Below are 23170 nucleotides of genomic sequence, written 5' to 3' on the forward strand. Positions count from 1 at the left end.
TGGAACATGTTAATGTAGAATAATTTAAAACGAAAAGACTGGTGTAATAACATTTCATACCTATGTACCTACACTAAACCTACATGCAGAAAATTTGTTATTGGAATAACTACACAAAAGTAAGTTTTATTTGACTTTTATTATACACCTGCAAAAAATGTGATGCATGCTTGGTGCTTCTCTGCTTCTGCATATACTGGATGTGATTGAAAGAACCCTTTCAAAATTTTCTTCACCCCTATAATAAAACATAAGGGCACACATCATTTCATGTGAGTTTGGTTGTCTATAGGCAATTTGCCTGGTTTTTATAAGCGAAGTTCTTATTACCCCAAAAATTTCTGCAAAGGGGTTATTAGAACATTGCGTAATTTGCTTGATTTTGCTTGGGGTAATTAGAACAGTCATGGGGTAATAAGAACATCATCTTGAAATACCATGAATATGACAATAAAAATAATACATTGTCATAACAACATTTGAAAATGGTTAGGCTAAGTTCAAAGTTCCACATTTGTGCAATATTTATAATAATTTAGTCATAACAGTTATTTTTGACTGGCAATATGAAAAACAAATATCTTCAATCATATGTGTTCTTTCAGACAAGAAAGATATGATACATTCAAATTTATAATTAAATTTATTGAAATTGTGTACATTTGCATTGGCATCAAGGTTTATATACAAAGGTCAACTCATTAAAATTGTTCAATGTATAATATGATGTCATACTTGGTATTTTGTATCAACATTCAAAAAATGGTAATTGTAATCATTAGATAAGTATATTGTGATATACATAGTAAAATAGAATCAGAGGATGACGATGTAGGCCTATTCAAACTGGAAAAGTACTACGCTGTATATTACGAACGAAAGTGGTATGTTGGTAGAATTATTAAAATCCCTAATGGCCAGTCCAAAAGCAACAATCAAGTTTCTGGAGGAAAAAGAAACTGGCAAGTTCGATTGGCCACGAAGACCTGATGTTGAGGAAATTGATAGGAAGTTTATATTTTACGGACCTTTGTAGTTAAATGGAATCGGTCCATTTACCCTTCCATTGTATGACATCATTAAGAGCAAGTATGAAGCTTTCAAAAAAGAAATCAAACATTCAAATCAGTAGATCTACTGGTGCCAAACTGACAAATGTTAATATGGGTCAAGTGTTCTTTGGTGTAGCTTTTGTCATGTAGCCTATATTTTATGGTTTCATATATAATTGATTTTTGAGACTGATAAGCTTAATTTCTGGATATATTAGTTTTTCACGACAGTTAAACCTGTTAATGTAAGTTATCTTAAGTGTTTTCATAAGTATTAGCACTACTTGTTACAAATTGGAGTAAGTTTTCCTCCAAAAAAGATGCTTTTTTGTACTTTTTCTAATTGATATACTAGATTGTACATGTAACTATTAGAAGTTTTTTCTTTACTACATTGTAGAATGGCCTATAACCTTTCAAATAAATCATAGAACACTGATTTTCATTCACACATGTTTGCTTCACAGCTGGGAAATTGAACTTTATGAAAAAAGACGTTAACTTGGGATTTTATTTAAACAAGCATTGATAACTCCAGAAGAAGTAGAGCTATTGTGTTCAAATTTGCAGGATAAATGAGACATTTATATATGATGTTCTTATTACCCCAACAGCAATCTAAAGCTATTCAGTTGAAATTTCTAACTTATGTTCCATTAACCTTAAATGGGGTAATTGGAACAATTTTATGGTGTCATAACAATTTTTTTTTTTTGGATGAGTATTTGCAATGCAGGTATGGTCATTATTTTTTTCAAAAATATACAAAAGATGTCCTTTTAAATGGTAGAAATTTTTAAAAAATCCATCAGTAACTTTCTGAGTAATTTACAGTGGAACTTCTACAGGCTGTTTCCTGTTCTAATTACCCCGGTCTCCCCTAGGTTAAACTCCTTCCCCCCACCTTTCTAAGTTTTAGTGCCTATTCATTCGTGTTTTGATAATTTCTATTTCTACGTTTGTGCACCCATTTCTGTCAGTTTCGTCTTTAGTCTTTCTCCATCGATCTTCTGCCATACTCTTCTTCCTTCTCTCTCTCTCTCTTTCTGCCTTTTTTATTCTAAATTTCTCTCTTTTGAAATTAAATCTTGCTTTTCTTTTTTTCTGTCTCCCTTCTTTATTTCTCTCTCCTTCTGGCTTTTGTATTTCTTTTACTCTCTCTCGCTCGTTCGTTTCTCTTTTCTGTTTCTTTCTCTCTCTTCCTAGTTTGCGTCTCTATATCTTTCTCTCACTCTCCTTTCCTCTTCGGGCGTGTGTGTTGTCTCGCTTTTTTATTTTCCCTTCATCTGTTTCTCACTTATGTTTTCCTCCTTCCTTTTCTCTCTCCCTGTGGCTTCTTTAAGTCTCTTCATTTCTCTCATTCTCCACCGCTTATTTCATCTCTTTGTTCTACGTTAAGACAACACTACTTTCTTATGATGACATTTAAACATGGTGACAATTTATCTAACTTAAGAACGGGTTGATTGATTGATGACTGATTTATATTTTATTCGCTTTTTGTGCCACTTCTTGACTAATTTGCGAAGATGGGGATGGGTGATGATATGATAAAATTTATGAATGGACACTCGCAAACATCCATGCCCAGGCCGGGATTCGAACCCGGGACCCCTGGCGTCGTAGCGCGAAGTGCTAACCACTCCGCCACGGGGGCTGGCAACTTAAGAATGGGAAATTTATGCGAGCGCCCATGTGAGAACTACTCAAAATATTGTAGTATGTTCATAAGTGATAGTGCATTCATGTAGTTACAAGCACACACAGGAAATTTCTTTCGTTAAAATAAAAGATTACTTAGTTTTTCTTCTCACCGTTAAAAAAAGGCCGTTACGGCGTACCGTTGCGTATCGCCAGAAAGAGAAAAAAACAGTGATTGTTACTAACATTCGTTTAACTACGTAACACGCAACAGCGCTTGGCAAATGTTATTAACATGTGTAACCAGATGAGACAGTGAGCATTAAACATGTGCGATCGATATTACTTTGTTAGTCGTACCTTTAAAATTTTCTCGCTATTTCACAGCACCAAATTATTTGGCTGCGCAAGTGCTTAGTGCCTTGATCTGAGAACGCACCTCGCCAGTTATTCAAGATGGTCAACCGCGTGAACGAACCCTTATAGTTTGATAATTTTAAAGAATTATTTGCTGTCACTATTACATAATATTTGCTTGTAGTATTATGCCGACTGATGAACATTAGGACATTAGAAGAGAGTCACGCAAAATTCGATGATAAAATTTTATTGATTCGAAAAGTAGCTGCTAAACTGGTTTGAATATTCGATGTTCTCACGTGTAGTCTTCATTTTCGTTCATGTTCGCAGCTTCTTGTAACTTATCAATAATAGCGTGAAGGTAGTTTGCACGAATAGCTACCGGTATTCTGTTGGAATTTGAGATGCAATTTGATATTTGCGTGCGATAGAAACATGACTCGAGATACATCTAAATCGATTTTAATATGGGTACAGGAAAACTTTAGTTCGGGACTCAACTTTTCGTCTTTTGGGGTATAAGGGGTGACCCTTCCACGTAGTGCACCCAAATGCCAAACTTACTTCCACGTACACTCTGTCCCTGAAATCTCTGGAGCAAGTGAACGAAAACAAGTCTTTGCTCAAGTAGTGACTCAAGAGGGCTCGGCAAATGAACGCGTGAGAGAGGAAGTGAGTACAGCTACCAGCCATTTTCCGCAGCTTGCACAGCTTTGCTCCGCCCACTCACTTTCTCCCCTTCTCTTCCGTTGTGTGGCCTTGCTCCATAGATTTCAGGGGCAGAGTGAAGTACACCCAAGACTGCATCTTGCAGACAAACGAGGCTTTGGCGCCTGCACTCACGGCCAGAATAATCCTCCGTGAGGCTCATGATGTGTTGTTCCTACGTGTTTGTGATTGTCCCTTCATCATCTCATCAGCATTCATCCTCATCTTCCCGAGTAGCCAAATGTGGCAGGATGGGGAAGTAAAATAAAGTAAACCAATCAATCAATCTTCTTGTCTTCTACAGTGAGTGTAAAAAGTGTTTGGACACTGCAGTAGTTATGTTAATAATGGATTTTCTTGGCGTTCTGGATGATGGTAGGGGAGTGGGATAAGAGTTTAATGGTTCTACCTCAAAATTCTTTCTTTCTTGGCACAATAACGAAATAAAAATATCAAAACATAAACAATCCATGAACAATTATAACAAAAATGCCACAAATTATGGACACAGAAAGTCTTTGGACACCTAGTAAAAAACATTAAAAAGGACCTCTGTGAAACACGATCAATAAACCTGGTCTGCCATACACGTACCACTGACCCCTTCAACCTCTGGGCTCGCAGCTGTCAGTTCGCAAGTCTCAGTACCTGTAGTAGCTCTGCCTCATTGAACACGATAGTGCAACATGGGTCCCAGAAGGAGAAAGTTCACCGTTTAACGTCGGCAAGTTATCCGGCTTCACAATTTCAAATCATTAAGGGAAATATAAAGCTTGTCCGGAATTCCTAAATCAACAGTGCACGTGATCATAGATCGCTTTGGCGAAAGAAAAACAGTAGAAAATAAACCGAGGAGTGGACGACCAAGAGTGCTTTCTGTGCAAGACGAACGGTTTATTTTGCGAACTATCAAAAAATACCCCAAAACTAGTGCTCCGACGTTGGCTGCAAGCCTTCAAGACCAAGGTAAGCAAGTTTCCTCCAGTACAGTTCGTAATGTATGCCGATGAAATGCATGGACGCGTGGCAAGAAATAAATTTTGGGTTGGTGCAATAAACAGAAAGAAGCGCCTCGAATTTGCCCTATATCACCGCAATTACGATGCAGACTTCTGGAAGAAGGTCAATTTTTAGGACGAAAGCAAATTCAAGTTATTTGGGTCGGATGGTAGGCATTGGTATGGCGGCAAAGAAATACAGAGTTGGAGCCGCGAAACTTAATCCCAACTGTCTAACACGGTGGCGGTTCACTCATAGTATGGGGTTGTATGAGTGCTGCTGGTGTCGTCAAGTTGCATTTCATAGAGGGGACGATGGATCAGTACATGTACATTGATATATTGAAGAATAATTTGAGCGCTGGTGCGGCTCAAATGAACTTGGGTAATGATTACTTGTTTCAACAGGACAACGATCCTAAGCATACCGCCCTTAATACAAAATTGTGGCCGTTATATAACACCTCAAAACAACTTAACCCCCCCCCCCTCAATCCCCAAATCGTAACCCCATAGAAAATTTATGGAGTGTATTAGAGAAACAGATAAGAAAAAGAAACATATCCTGCAAATCCGACCTAAAATTAGTATTGCAGGAAGAATGGAACGCCATTTCACCTCAGATTACTGAAGATCTGGTTAAATCTGTACCAGACAGGCTCCGGGCAGTGATTCGTGCCAAAAGAAATCCAACAAAATATTAAATGCTTTTGTTTTTGCAGAAAATATGGACAAGAATGGCAAGTGTCCAAAGACTTTTTGCGTTCAAAATATGTGATATTTTCGTTATTATTGTTTATAGATGGTTTATTTTTTATATTTTGTATTTTCCTGTTGTATCAGATAAACAAGTATATGAGGTAGAATGATGTGGTTTTTATTACACTCGCCTACCTGCACCCACAACCCTGAGCGGATCCCTTGTTTACGTACCATCAATGGTGTCCAAACACTTTTTACACTCACTGTACATAACTCCATCTGAGTGAACAGACAAACGAAACGTAAATCACAAGTCTTGCCGCACACAAACTCTCTCAGATGATCTTCTTATATAAACATTCAATGCGTTTGTGCGCCAGTTTGCTTCACATTTAAAGCTTAAATTTTTTCCCCCCCTTAAAAACTGACGTAAAGGTGTGAAATGGTGTAAGTTGTACGCCGTTTATAACGAGCATAGATCTAACCTTCATTAAACTGCGAGTAGAGGAAAAGAAAGAGTCAAAGAGTATTCATGCGGAGAAAGTATCATTCAAACACAAAAGCTGTTGGGGAAAAAGCGAGATGAAGTACAATAAAGCAATGATATGATTTTCTTACTGGAGATGTTAAAAATTTTATTTCCACGGCCTTTATTGGCGGTCGACACACGTTAAAACTTTGAATAAAAAAATGCGGATTCAATATTTTTATGTCTGCCTCCGCGGCGGAATGATTTCCGTAACACGCTACGATGAAAGGTAGAATCGTAGAACAGGCATGGATGTTTTTTGTGTCTATTTTGACATTTTTTAAAAATAGAAATAGGTAAAGTGCTCCCTGTGCTTAGCACCACGCCATGAAGGCGTATAGGGGGTGTGGGGGTAACGCCCCACAATTTCTTGATCCGGTCGTGAGTGGGGGTGATGTGATCAGCATCACACCCCTGACCGCCTTTACCCCCCCAAGGTTTCCCCCAGGGTCATTCGACGCTGTAATAGAAGTATTTATATTTAAGGCTTCGAGGTCAATTTTCTATTGGCCACATTTCAGTGATCCGAATTCTGCTCGTGCCTGTAGGTGCAGTATCGATTAAACTGTCTCTGGAATCTGTAGCGCATAACGGCAGAGCAGGGTAGAAATCGAGTGAGCGGAGCAATGCAGTACGCTCTGCTGCAAACTGTTGGTAACTGCAGCCGCGTTTTCCCCTCCATGCACTCTCTTACTATCCCACGCGTTCATTGGTCGACCCCTCTCAAATCACTACTTGCGTAGAAACTTGTTTTCGTTCGCTTGCTCCAGAGATCCCTGGGACAGAGTGAAACTCCTGAGCCAAGATTTTAGTAGGTGTTTAGATTCGAGTTTCGTTACTTATTTGTACAGGCAAGTTAATCGTGACGATGAGAGAAACGAGAGAATTAAGAAAAGGGATAGAAGAGCTCGTATGAACGTTAAACGTACAATCTCGGCATTCTACTAGACTGACGGAGGAAAACTACGAAAGAGAAACCTTAGTAGCCGGCCCTAAATTTTGAACCAGCGTTTGCCTGAACACAAGCCCACTATTTGAATAACACCTAAAAGTTTGAATTTTCTGCATGGCATGGACTGGACTCGAGTAGACAAAAGTTTGGTCAAAGTTTTATATCCACTTTTCGCTCAAATAGTCTAATCGGAATTGGACCTACATTTTTAGTGCTTTTTTTAATTTTGATTTGCTTTATTTCACTTCGCTTTTTGTGCCACTTTTGGCTAATTTGCGAAGATGGAGATGAGTGATGACATGATGAAATTGATGAATGGACATTCACAAACATCCACGCCCAGGCCGGGATTCGAACCCGGGACCCCTAGCGTCGTTGCGCGATGTGCTAACCACTCCGCCACGGGGGCTGGCATTTTTAAAGTGGGATCCGAATCACTATGTGCCTCCAGCTGGGTTCGAACCCGGTACCTTTTGATTACTGAGCGTTACCATTTTACGAGGAGGCCCCAAACTCAGTAACAAATGCGCACCCAATTGACTGTTAAAGTCGTTTTTATTACATGTACGAATAGTAGGACTTATGGTGTTTTCAACACTCGTATTGCGGTCGTTTCCCTTCATAACACTTCATATCCGCGGAGTTATCAATCTACAATTTGTTTTACAGGAAAGAAAATGGAACTTTATGTTTACCATTATTGCGAGTGATGGTTGGCATGCATACAGAAAACACGTGTTCTCGTGAAATCATCGCCTGCAAATCGTTACAATTCAGTACTTGACATGAAACGAGAAACATTGAACGGTCCACCGACCCATTTTATCGACTGACATATTTTCAAAAGGATCACCACACCACGTCAACACTTCAACCGTATGTACACTTGATCGTCAGACTCACTGTGGATATTCGGGAAAAGAAGCAGCCGCAAAGCACAAACGGTTTTAGAGACTTGAAAAGGTACTAATACATAGTTGATGATGACGTTGTGTTCGATTCTGGAAAGGACATTCTGTCGGCCACGAAACGTAGTAAGTGAGCGTACACGCCTAAGCTACTTGCTTCCTGAAGCATGCCGTTCATTTTTTTTCAAACATGCAGAAACAAATGAAAGCATTCGCACTGAAGTCTTGTAGTGTACCACAACTTGAGTGTGAATGCATTGATTTGCTTGTGTGTGTGTTCTGAAAATGAAACTCATATATCGTGATTCTGGAAGCACGTAACTTTGTTTTGAAGTGTTAGCGTAGTGGGTAAACATATGATCAGTTACCACAACGTTGCTACCCCTGTACGGAAAGGAAACTGGAAGAATCAGTTGGCCTCCTTGGGGAGCGGATATCAATCACAGCCCGCTACGACGCCAGCTGTCCCGCCTAGATGAATTAATATAGCACGATATATTGTCAAGACATAATTCTTTAGGGTTTTACATTTGGTTATTTATCTAGCAGAAATCGAGCACTTGTATTTTCTGGAACCATCATCCACTTCAACGTTTGAACACGGTGAGAAAATCTTCAAGTCTTCCCACATTTCCTCTGCTGTGCAGAAGCATGTTGCCGAGACGTAAAGCTTACTCTTGTACGACGACAACTAAGTAGTATTTTACGTAATACATTTCTAGAGCTGATGGACCTTTATCTAGGACTGTACCTGTTGCTAAAACTCAAAATTTGTATACTGCTGTTAGAACTTGATCCACCGTTAGATGCAAATATAGCTCTTCTAAAGGAAGGAATTATCTAAAACACTTGTTGTTGGTTCACGTTTTAAGCTTGCAAGCATGTTAATGTGTTTTTAGAATCTTTACAATTTTAAATTTCATTCCTCAGAAAACTATCAGTTAGTCTCTTCAGTACAGTATTGATAAGCAGCGTTAACAATGTTTATTATATTTTCCCTAATATTAATTTGTAACTTGGTTCCTGTAAAAGGTGGGCCGAATCTTCTTTATCCTCTCTAAGGTTTTGTTTCCCCCGTAAGAAGTGATACTGATATTTTGTAAAGGAATAGTTGTTTACTGAGTTTATTTTAATTTAGGTTTTAAGTACAGGAAACTGCTTGTTACTCAAAGTCAATATTTTTTATATCTAAGAAATTACTTAGTATTAATATTAAATACTAATTCCCAGTAACTAATAGCAGATCTTCAAACAATAATGTAAAGCGTTGAATCCGAAAGTGTGATAATATTAAATGTAGACTTGACTACCAATTTGATATTCTAGAAAATTAATCTTTTACAACGTCATTGGGAACTAGATGGCAGTTTGTTTCGCTTTCGAATGCCTAAATAAAAAATAATGTATTTAATAATAACATATGTACGCCATAATATATATGTGATCAGTTATCGCAAAAACCTCGAATTATTCAGAGTTTTCTTAAAAATGGAAGAAATTTAGACACGCCACTTAATCCCTTGACGGAAAAGTAATTTTATGGATCGAGGCATATTGAAACTGTATTTGTATTTTTGGTATACGTTTCTGTTAATTCTCACGGTAAGGGTGAATAGTGAATTTCCATTTTCGTTATATATATACTGTCGTGAGTAAAAACCTGGTTACAACTAACTACAATTGTCTCATATTATTTTGGCAGTACTAATTTAAGTTTGGACGAACAACGTAATTTTGCTTCTGTCTGTATAATTCCAAATCAAATAATTTGTATAAAAAACTATTTCTACGTTTGTAAAAAAAAATACGTAAAGAGAATCACAAATATCAAAGTCCAAGTTATCATTATCAAATGAATTACGAAAAGATGACCTTTTGGTGTCATAAAGCATATCGAGGAAAATGTTACGTAATATATTTTCATTGTTTTGTGCATAATCAATTTGTTACGTCATAAATTGCAAGGAAGATCCGTGTTATGAATACTCAATCCATTACTCTACTTCTACTGTAGCCCGGCTCCGTGGCGGAGTGGTTAGCGCAGCGCACTACGACGCCGGGGGTCCCGGATTCGAATTTCTGCCTAGGCATGGGTGTTCATGAGTGTCCTTTCATCAATTTCATCACTCATCTTCATATTTGCGATTAGCCAAAAGTGACATAAATGCGAAGTAAAATAAACCAAATCAATCAATCAATTCTACTGTAGTTTCCGACAGTATGGTTTTAAAGAGGGTTTACAAACATTTACATTCTACCTTTAATAAATAAAAAAATAAACTGTATATGCATTACAGTCTGTATAATTCTCCTTTTTTTAGAACCTTTAATACGAATTAAATATCTTGTTCATTTGACTCTACATTTTACACGTGCTTAATGAAGTAAGCCTGCTGTTTTGTGTAGATATTATTTTTCATTCAATATTACAAACAATTTGTTAGTAATCCCGAGTTCGAATCCCGGCCTGGGCATGGTTTCTTGTGAGTGCAGCTCATCATCACTCATCCTTATCTTTAGGACTAGACAAAAGTGACAGGAAAGCGAAGTAAAATAAACCAATTCAATCAATCAATCATCGTATGTACATATATCTAAAATATAAAGGAGGCAGCCATAAGCTCAAGTTGAAAAGTCGTTCGGGTGACTTAAGGAGTAGCAAGGGATATTTAGAGAAGTGACTTTGTCCTTTTTATTATACCGAAGTTTGCGTGTTTTCGACTCCCTAACCATCCTTCTGGACGTCCGAATGTCTGGTTCATTATAGATTACCCTTCTGTAGAAAGGAATCTTCACTTCCCTTCTTATTGATTTATTGCAGGCTTTCCAAATAATACATTATGGTTGGATCGAAGGGACATGCTGCACAGCACTCAGGGAGCCAGTCACTTGTGTCGCGAAAAAAGTACAATTTTCATAAGAAGGACATGCAATATCTTAGATATAAGAAAAATACTTGATAAGCTTCAACCGCGAAATTTAATTTAATAAAGTATTAAATTAACTTTTTGTAGCCTGCAATTCTCTAGAATATAAACTTAATTAATTTTATTAATTCTCTTTGAAAGATAACTTTTATGAAACCAATTACTTGCTTTAATTAGTAAGGAGTGAAGTTACATGATTTATTTTAATTTTCCTGATTTTTCAAGTGCGGAATTAAGCTTTGGCAAAATTACTTTGATGTGGTGAACATTGTTATCTTCATGTCATAGACTTATCTAGTAAAGGTGAACTGCAGCAGCATGCTAGACGGTTTCTGGGAGTGCAATGCATGATATCTAATTTTTAAACACGCAGACACAGATGAAAGCATTCATACTGAAGCGCTACACCACTTCAATTTGAATGCTTTTGTTTGTTTCTGCCTGCTTAAAAAATAAGTAGAATGCATGCAACGTGCTTCCTCTCTCTGTTTCTTCCTACTTCGGTTATTTTACAGCACTTTTCTATCTCTTGCTTTAGACGCTAAGGATGAATAATGAACTGATGAATATGGGTGATGGTTTGTTTGTTGTTTATTAAAATTCATGTGACTGTTTCAGTATTGCATTTTTATTTGCATTTGCCGGGAAAAATAGATGATTGAACAAGCACAATGATGCATTTGATCCGAATTTTTTGCTTATTTTGCGTCGCTTTCTTATTTTATGGGTTAATCGCGGATGAATGATGAACACATGAAATGGATGAGTGAAAAACACATTGCCTTGACCAGATTTCGAACCTGGAACCTCTGGCTTCACAGCGCGCGACGCTGATCACTGTGTGATGACCAGGGAAAGGATTTATAGGTAAATACATATTTATGCATGAAGCTGAAATTAACAAAAAATATAAATCTACAAGGGTAAAAATAAATAGATATAATACTATTTCTAGCCACATGGCATGTAGAATCGAAAAATGCAGTTTCTATTTTCTATATTTGTACATGTATTAGGTTTTGGCTCATATTTGACATATTTCAGTTATTTTTAAGTATTATTTCCATATTTCATGATTGATTGATTGATTGATGTAGTGTTTTAAGTCCACTTTATGCACAGTAAGGCTAATTGGGACTGGACCTACAGTTTAGAGTGGGATCCGAACCACTATGTGCCTCCACCGGGAATCGAACCCGGGACCCCTTGATTACAAGTCAACAACGCTACCACTGCGCCATCGGGGAGGCATTTCCATATTTCAGAACATTTCTCAACATATACTCCATATTCGCGCAATAACTACATGTCCCCGTGTGACCGAAAGAGTTGGGTAGATTTTCGCGAATAACTGACAAAAGTCCGAAGCGACATTAAACAAACGAAAGTTTACGACCTTTTTTTATACCCTCAAATTTAGTTAATTACAAACTTTCAGTTATCCGAACAGTATCTTTTTTACACCTTTTTACACCTCCCAACTGTTTGCTTTTGCTATTGTAAAACACTTGAAATTTCTGTTTATTTACAACTGTGTCAACAATAGAGAATGAGGGCTCAATCGTCGGATCCTGGTTGTTACAACCATTATTTTGGCAACGTTGGAAGGGAGTCCCCAAGTCGAGCAGCCCATTGCTAACCCCACCCTTGCTACTACAGAGCATTCCCTGACATTCGCTAAAAGATTCGGCGGCAAGCGCCCCGGCATCAGCGCTTGTCTTTCCCGGTGAACGGGTCCGCGACAGTCGCTTATATTAAACCTCGTAAAAAAGTTTAGAGTAACAGGGTCAGTTCTGAATAAAAGTGGAAAGAAAAATGGGGAAATAAGGTATACAAGGACAATACGCACACCATCCGTAAGTTAAAAGAGAGTATTGTACGAAAAATCGGGAAAATTACAGTAGACAAACTTGCACGTGTAAATGCCAATTTCCTTCGGAGATGCCAGGAATGTGTTGCAGCAGAGGGACATCATTTTCAACACCTTCTGTAGTCAAGGTTAGTACACAATATGATAACTGTAATTTTAATAGCTGACTCTAGCGACTGTCGCTGACCCGTTCACCGGGAAAGACAAGCGCTGATGCCGGGCAGCTTGCCACCTAGTCTCGTAGCGAATGTCAGGGAATGCTCTGTAGTTGCGCGCCCGACAGCAGCGACAGAAGAAACTATTTTGTGGAACACGTACGGGATTCGCTTCTGGTTTCTCTTCAAGACAGTCACGGTAATAGTTACAATGCCGAGACTGTATTTTATGTAGCTCGTGTAGTGTGTCATATTATGAAAAAGATAAATTTTCACAATTTTAAGTCCATATTTAACTACGTATTTTAGTGTATATAGCATATAGCACATTTTTACTACATATATATAATATATATATATATATATCCGTTCCCTGGTTATGACAATAATTATCTTATATTGTTGATATGTTAACACTGTTATTACTGTTAACACTGAAATGTTAACATAAATATTTTTCTAGAGAAAATTGATAGCTGATTTTATGGTTTTCACTCTTTTCTCTACCGCTTTGGCACCTGTCAAAAGCAACCAGGACACATGCCACTGAAACCCTTTTCTCGCTTGACTATGATACATCTGCTCGACAGTAATTATGATTCCGCACGTTTCTTGGTTGACCGAGCTTTATGCTTGCTCCAACAGAAACCCATTTGATGTATGCTGTTCCATGAAGAGTGGTCGAAAATGTGTTGCTTGTTTTCTGACTCGAAACCAAAGGCATTTCTTTTCATTAACAAAAAGAATCGAACAAACGACACGATTTGCTCGGGTGCATATGTTTTGAACCGCGAAATTGGATGATGGTGTATAGCAACCATAAAATTACGAGGTCCGAGAACTCGTCTTTGGTACTTAACTTTTTCTGGATTTAGGAAATGCGATGTAATTTTTATGTAGAGAAAGGACAAGTTGTTCTAGGCATGCTAGAGAGACTAAAAGGTTTTTGGAAGTGAGCTTTATTGTAGCAGCTGCATGTCTTATACAGTATAGAACGTCTCATATAATGGAAAACCCGATATCAGGTACAAGGGCAAGAAATTTTATTTATTTATGTATTTTCACCTATAACAGAGCTTTGGCTCCAATTACAATAGGCTTACATGTATTAAAAACAATTAAAAAATTACAATTTCAACAATTCAAAACAAAAGAAGAAGAAAGAAAGAGAAAGCAAAACTACACTAATCATTGCTTAAAGAATACTAGCACAAATCTTATACAAAGCATAAATCTAAAAATTATACTTACAGAAGTATAACAAGATATATATCAATATTCAGACATTCATAACTATACACATGTATATATTCATATATAGACAAATATGCACACATACGGACATAATTATATTTACAGTCATACCCATGTACACAGAATCATGTATAATTCTTTAGGAGTTTCATTTAGAAATGATTATAACTGAATGTTGGTGGTGTGCTACAGTATGCAGAAATAGACTCGAATTATTTCTGGCAGGGAGGTTTTTCATGTGTACGAAGTAGGGCGTGTAGGAGAAAAATATTATAGGCCTGTATGGCCGAGATCGACAATGTGCCTCCCTTCACACACCTCTAGGTGCCTTCACGAAACCTTTTGATGACTGGGCATTATAAGCGCCCGACTTCCGACCTCGCCACTGAAGATTCCAGGTTTTCGTCCCGGCCTGTCCTTGTGAGTGTCTCTTCATCAATTTCACCTAATTTTTATTCGTGATTAGTCAGGAAATGAAGACATGCAGCGTTGAATATAAGGAAATGCAATACCGTACGTGCCCACTTTAACAAAGTCCAGTGTTGTTCTTCATTTCAGTATGATAAAAATAACATAAGTATGTGTTTTTGCAGTTTGTGTTATTTTACTTCAATTTTTCACCATTTTTGGGTAATCGCGACGATGGGGATGAATGACGAGTAGGTGAAAATGATCGAGGGATAATCGAAAAAACACATGGACACAAATGCCACAGAGGATTTTACTGACTGTAAAGTCCAGGTACCATATCCTCGTTAGCTTGGAGCAATGTAGTTTCCACGATGCACTACGTGGAAGAGTTGTAAAAGTAAAGTAAAGTGCTCCCCTGTACTTTGCACCACGCCATGAAGGCGTATAGGGGTGTGGAGTTGGGCCCCACACTTTCTTGATCACGGCCGAAGGTAGTGATGATGTGATCAGCACCACGCCACTGGCCGCCTTTACCTCCCCCCCCCCAGAGTTTCCTCCAGGTACCCACTTCATAGGACCCTGGGTGGGTGCCGGAGCAGCTTGAACAGGTAGAAAAAATTCCCAGTTCTCCCCCGCCGGGGATCGAACCCGGGTCTCTCGCATGCTAGTCAGACGATGTGGAAGAGAGGTTGACAGTTTAATGTCTTCCGAAAAAATCTACCCTTACAAGCCTCTATAACTAACTAATTCAGAGCCTTAGATTTGTCAGTTTTCTGAACAACTAACGCTGAAAATGTTCTCAGTTTGAAGCACATGGGAAATTATCAGTAACGTTCTCTCGATATATTATAAAAGGTCAGTGCAAAACTGATGAGGTACGGTCAGGTTCAAAGATATGTCTACCGATATTGTCCATCACAATATTTATTCAGCATGTTTTGGGCAATGTGAGGTGCAATGAAAGGAGAACCGCCAACTAATGGATCCCAGAACAATGCAGCCTATTTGAGGATGTAAAATAAAAGTGAATGGAATTAAGAATGGGCAATTTGAGTACATACATGCATCTTAAAAGAGAATTGAGACCATTGACTTTGAGAATGTAATCTTGGTCTTCCGCATACCAGATACCATACCAACTCGACCACCGCGGCTCCTATTCCGAGAGGTAACTGCTCATTAGTTGTTTATTTTCCACAATTACAAATGTAATTACCGCTGCTGTGCTCATTGACGGTTCTGTCGATAACAAGGTTTGCAGAAAAGGTTAGACTAGATTTTTTCAAATGTCAAATTTTCACACCGTTTAGCTTGCAGCTAAATTTACAACTCCCTTAGCGAACTGAGAGTTAGTCGGAAATTTATAGGATCGTTGCGAAATGGAGGCTTCAACTTCTTCTAGAGATAAATCGATGGATTATGGTGCGATTCCCCTGATTAAATTTTGAAGCGCTACCTTGTTCGATGCCCTGATTTCAAGCCTACCTCAGCTTTTATCTTCTCCACAGGCAATCCCGGTGCGATATGCCGAACCTTAATCTGAGAATGAACAACGCACGAGCTTACCAAATATATAGACAATATGTTTTGTGTTTTCTCCGTTGACAAGCCCGTGTGACGTAGATGGTTAGAATATTAGGTTCGTTATTGCTGAAACAATTAGCACCATACAGAGATGTAAAGGGTGACCAATCTCGCTTCCATTTGGTACACCCTTTACTGCATTTTACAGACTAACGAGGTTCTGGCGACTGGAATGACAGCCAGTATAATCCTCTGTGGGATTTGTGTTGTCTTCCATATGTGTTTGTGATTGTCCCATCATCCATATCATCTTTTCGCCACTCATACCCACCGTATCGATTAGCCAAAAGTGAAATAAACACCCAATTAACATAGCAGTGTAAACTATGGGTTCGGGATTCCAGTTCTTGCTGGGTGCATGTTTCAGTAGTTTTAGTGAAATTTTAAGCTGTAAGTCCCGATTACCCTATCTATCCAAATACAAATTCGGAACATAATATTTTATGAAATATGTTCATCACCAGTCTTTAATGACGCTTGGTATTCGTAATTTCGTTATTTGGTTTAACCGTGAGGAGGAATACATTAAAGTGTAAGTAAGTAAGTAAGTAAGTATTTATTGCTTATCTCATGTGCGAGCCATCGGCTGTGCGCACTACATCTATTTGTATTACACAACTATGATTTACCTTACAGACTACACTTTCCATTACATTCCGTATATGTGTTAAATAGCAGTTCTGGTCGTTTTAACTGTTCTCACTTAAACTAACACTATTCTTCTTCCTTACCCCGTCTCTGTGCAACACTTCTTTTCCCCCTAACTGTTTGTAAATATACCCCCACTTTTTCCAATAGTTCCATGTTTCTTTGCACTACGATTGATTTGAGCACAGTTTCCAAGCTGATGTTGCGTAGCTTCTCCTCCTGCAGAACGCGCGTGTCCTGACATAAGAATAAATGTTCTGTCCCATCATCACCATTGCATAATACGCATTTATATATCCCTTCCTCATTTTTTTACTGTGTTGTGTCTCCATCCCCCTAGCCTCATCCATGCCAACCCCTTTCTTGCCACCATGCTCACCTTCTTGATGTACGGTACTTGTCCCCATTCCCGCGGTCCACTCAGTGGAATAAGATATTTGTCTTGACTGGGACTTGGATCTGAGGACAAGGATTTTGGTACATACAGGGTTATTACAATAGATGTCATTTACATGTTTCACGTACGGCATGAGACTCACAGCAATAAAGAACAGAGCGTTTTAAAGACAAAATCACCATGTTTCATTGAACATTCCCACGGTAACAGCGTAGTACGCTGGTTGTCCGCTAGGCGATGATTTGTGAAAATGGCAGCGACATATAAGTTTCCCATATATGCACAGTCGTTATACGCTGAAATACATTTCCGCGCACGATTCCGAAAGGATGCACCAAGCTATTTTGTTTAGAATTTACAACTGGATGCCCATACAAGGTTAAGTCTAGTCTGGGAAAAGGTTGATCGTGTCCAACGTGTCAGGGAACTTTTTATCTGTCGCTGTTACTTACGCAAATCAGCCCCACCTAGCGGGCAACCGGTGTAGTACACTGATTCCGCGGGAATTACAATGGAACTTGGGAAGTCCCTCTTTTAAACGGTATAAGTTTTCTTACCGTGCGTCTCATGCCGAACTTTCAACATGTACATGATATCGTGGAGTTGCTTTGGTCTCCCTGCCTCTCCCCCTTGGGAACGGGCCTGCTTTGCAGCAACATTCTGGCAAAGTCCCCACCTGAAATCGCTCACCATTGGAATCGAACCCGGATCTCCCGCGTGTCAGTCAGTCACCATAGCGACTGCAACACCGCGGCTGCATACCTGCATGGCGAATATATGAAATAACATTTTCATCGGTTTTCTTAATATTTTTAAAATTAGGATGGAAAGGTGTTTAAAAATGAGGAACGAACGAAAGAGCTGCGGTGGTCTAGTCGGTAGGGCGTGAGACTGCCACGCGGGAGACCCGGGTTCGATTCCCGGGGTATGTCCCCGCATAAATCAGCTCTGGGGCTCACCCTGCCTCAAATAAATGGGTAGCTGGGGGGGTAGAGGCGGTCGGAGCGTGGTGCTGATCACATCACCTCCAAAAACTAGAATGTGTGGGCCCTACCCCTAAATGTGCCTTCATGGCACGGTGCTACATTTACGGGTAACTTTACTTAATTTTGAATGATTTTAGTTGTCTATCGAAAATAAACTATTGATTTTAGTAGGTCGAAGGTTATTTAATATGACCATCTAAACTGAAGAGTCGTGCTAGCTTCTAGAACAAAGAGGTATTTATATTATATAAAATATAATAAGCCATTACAGAATAATGTGGCGTATCAAAATTTGCTGCAAGAATTTAATATAAAGAGCATTTGAAATAGGCGGAATATTCTGCATCACTTATACTTACATAAAACTGTAAACGTTATATTAGACAATAGTTATTTCCTCAGTCAACTACAATTCAGTACGAGAAAAAATAATTTACGTGAGCGAAACTTACTGATTCCCAAAATACCTAAAACTCAGAAATATAAAAGCAGCTCATTTATAATACGCTTTCAATTAATAACCAGGCCTTAGATGTATCAAACTATATAGAAAAATGATTGAATCAGAATTATGACAACAAATACATTGTAATCATTTCGTTATCACTAATTTTTTCCCCATTATGTTCCAGTATATTCTTCAACTATATCTATAGGTATTTATATATGTAATTATTGCAAAAGTCTGTGTTCTTGTATGGTGAAAGATCCAGATTTTTAAATTTTATTATTTGTGTTTGTGTAATTGATTACTTGTATTATCGGTTGATGTATGTTTGTGTATTTGCTAATTGTATTGTTTTCTTATTTTTTTCTGTGTAAACCAATCTGCCGTCTGTAATTTGAGGTTTACCTCTGTTGAGAGCAGTAAATAAGTAAATATCGCCCTTTTACCGCTCGACTTTGTGTAAAATATATTGATTGAGATCGAAGGGCAGAAACAACCACAGAGTCGTTGGTTTAGCAACTCGTATCCATTGTTCCAGTACAAGTCCATTATAGATGATTGTAGTATCTTGCATGCACGAGCTTTATCAACTGGAACCTGCATTTTAGATGACCATGCGCTCTGTATTCGCAGCGCACGCGGAATGGACCCCCGCAAACTCCTCTCGCCGAGAGCTGAATTATTCACCAAAGCAGGGGCTATGATGCAGATGTTCCCTTTGCGCAGCTATTTCGTGCATTGCCTCGCACGTTCTCGGTTTTCTTCCTGGGATCATTTATATTTTCCTCACGTCATCTCCGTAAAGGTCTTAGGAAGGTTATCGAATTTACATACTCTCCAATAATCTCGTCAGACAGAAGCCGAGTTTCTTTCGGGAGCTTTCGCACCGAAGTGACTCTCTGCACGTGCCATATGGCGAGGAACGTCACTGGGACAGCAGACTAGGGGAGCGCACTCGAAAGTAGCGGCTACGTATCGCTGGACGCACGTTGCACGGTACTCATTCTCACGCAAGGCTCTTGTAAACGGACCGTGCTGATGGTCCATACATAGGCCATTACTGGTGGATGAACCCGGATAACGAACAATTGAACATCTCTGCCGTAGGAGTCTGTGGAGCAAGCGAACGAAAACAAGTCTGTGCCGAAGTAGTGACTCGAGAGGGCTCGACCAATGAACACGTGGGAAGGAACGGGATTGCGTGGAGGAGGGGGGACGAATGTACTGCTTCGCTCCGTCCACTCGCTCTTTCCCCTTCTTTTGCGGCCTTGCTCCAGAGATTCCCGGGATAGAGTATACACTCTGTCCTGGGAATCTATGTAGCAAGAGAACGAAAATAAATCTACTGAAGTAGTGACTCAAGAGGGCTAGGCCAATGAGCACGTGAGAGGGGAAGCGAGTACAGCTACCAGCCGTTTGCAGCAGTGCGCACTGTTTTGCTCCACGTCTGTATCCACAGCCAGTATAATTGTCTATGGAGCTCGAGTTGTCTTGTACATGTGTGTTTGTGATTGTTTTACCATCAATTTCATCTTACATTTCATCCTCAATTTTGCGATTAGCCAACAGTGGCAAAAAGTGAAGTACAATATTTATCAATTCAAATCAAATTTTAAAGGAAGATTGAGTAGAAGTTCACATTAACCCTTCGAGCACGGTACTCTGCGAATATCTATGATGTGTGATAAAGGTTGTGGAAACAAATACCATTTTTCGTGAGAATATATATATATATATATATATATATATATATATATATATATATATATATATATATATCTTGTGTGATAAACTCTAACTCTAATTCGATTTGGGTGGGGGGGGGGCGCTACACCAGCTCGAAGGCGGTTCTACGTCATTTCGAAAGCGGCTCTACTCCATCTCGAACTCGTGTGCACTCGGCGACGTTTTTGTGATTTCATTTCTATAAGGTTGTTTGTATGTCTTTTGTTAGCTTTTAAGCTAACAAGAAATTATAACCATGATGCATTTCGGTTCTGGGACATTTCGGGGTTAGTTTCCTACCTTTAAATATTCAAATTTGTCTTGTGCTCAAGGGATTACAGGTTCCATTTCCTCTGGAAGTTCATTTCAGTCCTTGGATCCCACTTCAATCTCATTTCCGCCCCGAGAAGGGTATCTATGCATAAAATAGACTTTAAACAAACTTTTCCTAACTTTATATCCCAATCCTTAATTTCGTTTAGGTTTTGTTCTAGGGCAAAAGTGGGCGATGCATTTGTATCCAAATTCTATTTTAACAAAGTTGCGACACGGATCTTGGCTTTAGAAGCTGCCTCTGAACACATGCGCCAAAGAACTTCGGTAAAAGAAGCTTTGATGTTACGTAACTTATGAGTGTCGTTACGAGGTACGCCGTCTGGCGTTTTGAAATTTCGAACCTATTGTTGGACGGATAGCATCTTATCGGATAAAGTTTGTCTCTAATATCAGAATATATTGCAATCACAACTTGTATTGTGAAGCTAGAGTAGAAGAAAGTTTGTATTAGAGCCAAGTTTATGCATAGATGTATACGGAACGGGAACAATTTTCAAAATTCATTCATTTGCATTTGATGCATGCAACTTCGTTTAAATCTCGCTTTCTTAGTTTCTTTTCGTGTATGGAGCCTTTTAGCATTGGCAAATATTATTGACCCGGCTTCCAGATAAACTAAATCTTATCTAGCAGCGTGGTACTGATCACATCCCCCCATCTGTTGATATATTGCTAAGAATGTGCGTGGGTCATCAGTAAGGGCATTTGAATACTTTGTCATATTCTTCAGCTTCTTATGGTATCACTATTAAGCCTTGTTTTCATGTTTAATAGAACACTAAAAATGCTGACAAAGGCAGTATTTATTACATAACACACTATAAACGTAACGTTTCCACCCTCTTACCACCATTTTCAGACAAAACTAGAATGAATAAAGATCCAACCAGAATATTATATGTACACACAGTGTTTTATATGCATGTGCGTGTGTATGGAGAAAACCTTTTTAGTGGGTGGAAACGTTATGTTTATAGTGTGTTATTACATAATAATGACTGCCTTGGTCAGCATTCTTAGTGTTTCTGTTTCTAATGAAATGATTGACAAATATTTCTTTTAAGACTTATTGGGACCAAATATTTATGGGAAATGGGAAAAATGAAGTTCTCAGTAATTAGAACTAATAGAGAATGGAATCTATTATATTTTGTTATCAAATTGACAATATTAACAGTTAACCTGATGATCAAGCCATTCGAAATATACGATATATACATTACATAATGTATGCTTTTGATTTTGTAAAATTATTATGGATACGTCAACACTGAAGGTATTTCAACTTTCTCTAAATTCAAGAACACATGCATCTTAGCAACAACAAATCTTAGCATGCAAGGCTAATTGGACATTATCCATTGTATAGGGCTTCTGCTACTTACATGATTTCTAACACTACGTTCGATCTCCACCACCGGAAAAAACAAATGTTCACCTGAAAAAGAGAGAGCTGCTGTATCTTAGAGTAGATGTAAAGTAGACTAAAGGCTAATAAATAGAGACCGGATGTTTAGGCACTAAAACACATAAAATAGGCAGGCAAATAAGCACTTATAATTTTCAAAATAGGCAGTAAAATAGGCATTAAAATACAAATAGGCAATAAAATGGCAAGGAAATTTAACTCAAAATAATGAAGATAGACATACAAAAAGAAATAGGTGTTTAAAAAATATAGAAACATACCTGTACATTCTTTAAGGTTGCTTGAAATAAACCAGGAGCTCATCATTAGAGACAGCAGTCCAATATTGTACTTAATAAATCACTGCAAACAGGAGTCATGTGAGCCCAAAATTTTCCATTGTGGCTACACACAATAGTCTGACAAAAAAAATTGTTGGCTACTTCCTACCAGTACGCAAATTATTTAAATATACACTTTATCACTGCACACAGGGTTATTTCAGTTAAAAATTTACAATATATATTCCACACAGCAGTTCGAACTACGAAACTGTTTAAATGCATTTCAAGTTTGTACTGTACGGTTTGGCAGTCTCTGAATAATAAGCACTAACTGCGGTTGCACATCACAACAAGGTATTTCTTCAGGTGATCAACCGACAAGTTATGTCTGCGATCGGACAACACATTTTTTAGAATTGAAAAATATCTTTCAACCTCCACAGATGTTACCGGAGCATACTTAAAGCACGCGAGAACATGTGGATCTAACTCAATTTGTATATTTTCACCTTTCAGAACTTGTTGAATTGCCTTTAATTTGTCCAAGTCCTTATTAGCTGCAATAACTCGCTAACTGTTATTTTTAAATTTCTTGGAAGCATCGGAAACTAATCCTGGGAACAGGAAATTGTATGCACCGAGTTCAGTCACGTCCCAATTTTAAAGAAAATGCCTAAAATAGGCAATATCTGGCATTTATGAAATAATATAGGCAATATCGTATGAAATAGGCAAAATAGGCAAAATTAAATTGCCTTTAAATGAAGCTAATCCCTCCCCCTGGCCTTCGCAACATTCATTTTCATCATATCTCTAACAGGAAAGAATAGGCATTTTGCCTAACATCCGGTAATATAATAATAATAATAATCCTTAGCGCGACAGCC

At 38.4% G+C, this 23170-nt stretch overlaps 1 protein-coding gene and 1 non-coding gene across 3 annotated transcripts in view; one reads left to right on the plus strand and one right to left on the minus strand.

Annotated features, from left to right (window-relative positions):
* Positions 1–23170, plus strand: part of LOC145984281 (inactive phospholipase C-like protein 2) — a 744169-nt gene that overhangs the window by 64762 nt on the left and 656237 nt on the right. The gene's annotated exons all lie outside the window — the stretch shown is intronic.
* Positions 11953–12027, minus strand: TRNAT-UGU (transfer RNA threonine (anticodon UGU)). Its single transcript has one exon. It is a non-coding gene; the product is annotated as a tRNA-Thr (tRNA).

The sequence above is a fragment of the Lepisma saccharinum genome, chromosome 2 (assembly GCF_977018435.1).
Source record: "Lepisma saccharinum chromosome 2, izLepSacc3.1, whole genome shotgun sequence".
Lineage (NCBI taxonomy): Eukaryota > Metazoa > Arthropoda > Insecta > Zygentoma > Lepismatidae > Lepisma > Lepisma saccharinum.